Raw genomic sequence first — 5256 nt, 5'->3', positions numbered from 1 at the left:
TCTCCAACATCTACTAGTGATGATAAGAAAGGTTTAGAAGGCATTTGTAAGCATTCAACTTCTCCTACAAGCATTTCTACAACTTTGTTCATTGAACAGCGATCACTAGGCTTCATCTGTATGCACCATAATGCAACTATGATCATCTTATTAATTGTTTTCTTCTCATGCTCTGTGGCATCTTCCATTACAATGTCATTTCCTTCGCTAACTTGATCATAAACCCAAGTTGGAAAGTAAATTTGGCTTGAATGATTTGCTAATGCATCAAAGTTCTTTCTTTTGTTTGCTATTTCCAACAATAACATGCCAAAACTTTAAACAACAGCTTTATAAGAGACGCCTCCAATGTTTTTATAAAACAACTCTAGAGTCATATATCCTAGTGCTCCTCTTGCAGCAGTCAATGACACTATGCTATCATCTGCAAGATAAAGTTTTGCAAGCCCAAAATCAGATAATTTTGGGGTGAAGTTCTCATCAAGTAGAATGTTATGGGGCTTGATATCAAAATGCAGAATTTGCATGTCACATCCTTGATGTAGATATTCAATCCCACGAGCCACTCCAAGAGAAATCTCTTATATTTTCTCAATACTTAAAGGATTCTTCCTTCTAGAGAAAAAATGTATTTGTCAAGAGAACCGTTAGGCATGAATTCATATATAAGTGCACGCTTTGGTCTCTTGGCACAGAAGCCAATGAGTTGCACCACATTCATGTGGTGAATCCTTCCAATTGTTGCAACTTCGCTGATAAAATCTTGCCCATTAGCTTTGGACTTATCTAACATCTTAATAGCTACAAGTCGGCCGAAGCTTCCCTTTATACACAGTGCCATAGCCTCCTTCTCCCAATTTATCCTTAAAACCTTTTGTCATCTTCCTAATTTTTGAGTAAGAATAACTAATTGGCATGAAGTTATTTTGGCTTTGCAGAAATTCTTCAACAGCGTCATTTGTTGATAGATGCCTCTTACGCCACTTATATATCAAAAGGGCAACCACCGATGGAGTCCCCAAGACCATTTTCACTGTAAGATATAACAATACTGTACAGGGACATCACCCAAAAAAACTATGAGAAAAAAATTTTCTTGTTGCACTTCTTTCTGCTATTTTAATTTTTAGTTCAAAATATAGTGGAACTAACAACTAAGGGCCTTCCTAATCCAAGTAATTAAACAGTTGTTTCCATTTAAATATCACTAGAAATTAATTACATCTTGTTTTCATGGCAAACTATTCTCAAGCACAATCTTAAGGAATAATCTGCTATAAAAATAAAAAATAAAAAGTTGAAGAAGATCAAAGGAGATTTAGGTTCTTACCGATGTTTAGTAGTAAGTACCAATTATAAGCTGCAACAACAAAACAAAAAAAGAAAGAAAGTCAAAATTAAATTTTGCTAACTAAAGATGAATTAAGGAAATAAGCTGTTTGGTTCACTAGTTTTCATGACTCAATTTTCTGTTTTCATAACTCAATTCTCAAAAATGGTGGGACCCATAGCGAAATACTCGTTTGTCTGCATAATTTTTTTGTTTCCATAACTCTGTTTTCAATACTCAATTTTCTAATTTTTGAGTTATGAGTTGTGAAAACTAAAAACAACTTTTGGCTGTTTTCAGTTTTCAGTTTTTAATTTTCTGTTTTCAATGGCAATTTGGTAAATAATATTACAATTTCCGGTCCCACCGTCAGAGCCATTCACGTGGGGCGTGCCTTTTGATACTGTCCTCAACGGCTCTCTCTTCAGCTCTTTCATCTCACCCTTCTTCACACTTTTCTCTTCAGTTGGCAGAGGTCTCTCATCACAAATTTCTCTCCTCTCCATTCCAGTACCACCATTGAGAAGCTCTCACTGCCCTCATCTCCTCACACACCATTTCACGGATCCAAGCTCAGCCAACCCGCGCCGCCGTGTCACGGTAACGCAGTGCTTCACGCACCAACCACCGAGCTCTTTCTCAGCTTTTTCTAGTGAAATCCGAAGGTATTCTTTACCGTTGAGCTGTTTATATATCTGATTTGTTGGTAATAGCAAGGGATTTCGCATCTCTTACATCGATTCAAGGAGTTTGCTTCTCTGTTGATTTTTTTCCTTTTTTTTTCTTTGTTTCACGTTTGGGTTTTCGCATCTGATTTAACTTGTATCAACCTGTGGAATCCTGGGTTTTCAACCGTGGTGATGTTTGGTTCTCTGATTTTTGTTCTTTGTTTGATGTTTGGGCATTTGATGTGATCTATTGAAACGTGTGGAATCCTGGGTTTTCAACCCGTGGTGATGTTTGGTTCTCTGATTTTTGTTCTTTGTTTGATGTTTGGGCATCTGATGTGGTCTATTGAAACTTGTGGTTATGGGTTTTCAACCCGTGGTGAACCTGTCTTGTGCTTCTCTGTTTTTGTTTTTTCTTTTTTTTCTTTGTTTGATGTTTAGGTAAGCATCTGATTTGGGAAAATTGCAACCCGTGGTTATGGGGTTTTTTTTTTTTTGATTAATTTATGGAACTAAGAAATGTGTGATAAATGGTGGGATTTTCCTGGAATTTGTTATCAAAGTTCCCTCCATTAAGTTTCTGGTAGTAGAGAGTAGAGACTGATTGTAATCTTTGTATGCTATGTTATCTTTATCTTATTGTATGAGCTTGAAATGGGTTTAATTAGTGGTAAAATCAATGATGATGAAAAATATTTTTAAATGATATCTAATTGTCAATTTTGAGTCACATTTTAGTTTTGAGTTTGTTGTTTCCTGTTGCCGTGTGTCCTATGAAATAAAGAGAAAGAGATTTGCTTTTATTTGAATTTACTGATGAATGACATTTATTCTGACTCTGGATTTGGAACATATTTTGCTCATCTTTTTTCTTGAAACTGTCTTAAGCAATCTTTCCTATTTACAGGGAACTGGAGAAAAAGAATAAAAATGGAAAACCTTGAGTGTTGTGATGTATCTTGTTCTTATGTTTTCTGAAAACTTGTAAAAGCTCCATTTACATTATAAGAACTGCTAATTGAAATTCCTCTAGAATCTTTGTGTATTTTTTGAACACATTTTGATTACATGTGTCTTTCTTTCATCCTCTGTTTTGGATACTGAGAAAATGGCGTGTTCCAAAACACAAACTCAATTATGTCTAGTCAACCTCTCATTTATCACTCTTTTGCGAAACTTCTCGTACACCAAATTTATATATATTCACATTTCCTTTTCTGGATGTTTCAAAATTGTTGACCATTTTGTTATTGGATAATGTTTTTTCAACATAACATAACCCTTTATAATTACTAATGATAGCATGTACTTTCACAAATTATAGTTAATAGCAGTGTTTAAAAATCGTATGGGTTGAATTGTAAATAATTTATATTCTCTAGGATGGGATAGAGTTTATTTCAACCCGGTGCCAGTAGAGTCCAAATACATGTCAATTGTTCTATTGTGATCCAAATAGCCGTGTTTTAGCACATAGTAAAATAAGTAAAATAAGAGAAGGTGTAAAAATAAAAATAAAAGAAAGTAAAGTTGATATCAATAATTACTCTTTTGTTTATATGGACTCTATCCAAAAAATTGATAAAGTAGTAGAAAAAAAAAGTTGATAAGAACAAATAAGTTTTATGTTTCAAAAGACAGCTTGTAATGGAAATAAAGAATTAAGTTTCATGATTGAGTAAAGAGCACTTTTATTCAAAGTTGATGCAATTACTTATATACTTTTTTAAATGCATAATAGTACATTTTTATTATCATTCAGACAATTCAAATGATTAGGCATCTTTTATATAATATACAACTAAGTAAAAATTATAAATTCAACAAAAATTATTAAAAAAAATTATAAATTATAAAATTTTGACTCATAATATATAATATTTGCAATATAAATATAACTAAAAATATAAATAATTTATTTTTAATAACTTATTTTAGAATGGAGGGACCGTTGTGGCCGTTTAACAAAGTGGTTAGTTTTGTATTCATTGCCATTGGTGAGAGTCGACACATAAATAGTTGAAACTTGAAACCCTTAAGTTACATATATCTTTCAATATTGATACAATCGATTTACGTTACATAATTATGCCGAGAGCTTATCTGCACATTGTCATATCATTCCAAAATAGTGCAGTATCATTACAAGTTGAACTAACTTATACATCCACCTATCTAATTAATAAGTTTTCCGTCACTTACTATAGTGAAAACGATTACGCTGCAAAGTAAATGGTCAATTGCCATTTTCAACATATAATCATCTGACATTGGCACGGGCAACATAATCATCCCACATTGTGTCAGTGATATTGTCCTAAATTGCCTCATCGCTCTCTTCAATGCACTTGACATTTCTACTACATGCCTTTGGTTGCTGAGCTTGTTGCTGCTTCGCATCAGCCGCTACTTCGTTATTGGTCGCACTACCTTCGCCAACATCTCCCCTATTGTTCTAAACAATTCATCACTCCGATTGTTTATGCGTATGAAATTATGTAGAGCACAACACACAATACCACGTAACGCTGCTAATTGGCTTGAAGTTTGGCATTAAATTCAGAATGGGGAAACGGGCCTTCAGCACTCCAAAAGACCTCTCATCACCATTCGCAAGGACGAGTGTCTGTAGTTATACAACTCTTTTTTTTGATGTTATCCGTCTACGGCTTGACTGGATTCTTGCGCATGGTACCTAGTTGACTTGTGAGGGGGGAGAAAACTAGTGCCAATTGGTAGACCCGAATCCACAAGTAGTACGACCCTACACACACACAAGCGCCAGGCAGCAGTAATTCAGTTGTACAATAAACACACTACTTAGACGTGGAGGATAAAATAACTTTAGTTAAACTCATAGTAATGTATAGTACCTGTTGGTGGCCATGGGAATCCATGCTTCCGGTCACTAATCGCTTCCTCGAAAACCCTTGAGTCATTTGCACTGCCCTCCCACCCACCATGGCAAATGTGAACTGCATGTCCATGTCACACACACACAGCACATTGGTTGTTATAAGGCTCTTACGGTCCCTATGTGCTTGAGTCGCATTTGCAGGAGGTCGGGCACTCACGTGCGTTCCATCAATTGCTCCTATACATCTCTACACATTGGACCTTTTCATTAATCTTAGCAAGGACATCTACAAAATCATATTATTTTACTGTTGTACGAAGTATGTCAAGTAAGGGAATGATTTGTACCTCAAACCATGGCCAGTACTTGTTCACTTGAAGATGCTCGGGGAGGCTTGTGAC

At 35.1% G+C, this 5256-nt stretch overlaps 1 long non-coding RNA gene across 1 annotated transcript in view; it reads right to left on the bottom strand.

Moving 5' to 3' along the window:
* Positions 1–443: 443 nt before the first annotated feature.
* Positions 444–5256, bottom strand: part of LOC136070893 (uncharacterized) — a 15248-nt gene continuing 10435 nt past the window's right edge. Inside the window, exons 2-3 of the long non-coding RNA XR_010632170.1 lie at positions 1331–1360; positions 444–1051 (exon numbers count right to left, since the gene is read on the bottom strand). This is a non-coding gene — a long non-coding RNA (uncharacterized LOC136070893). The remainder of the gene's footprint in view (positions 1052–1330; positions 1361–5256) is intronic.

Source organism: Quercus suber, unplaced genomic scaffold (assembly GCF_002906115.3).
Source record: "Quercus suber isolate HL8 unplaced genomic scaffold, Cork oak 2.0 scaffold_268, whole genome shotgun sequence".
Classification (NCBI taxonomy): Eukaryota; Viridiplantae; Streptophyta; class Magnoliopsida; order Fagales; family Fagaceae; genus Quercus; species Quercus suber.
Note: the sequence above shows the minus strand (reverse complement) of the source record. Positions and strands in the feature narration are given on the sequence as shown.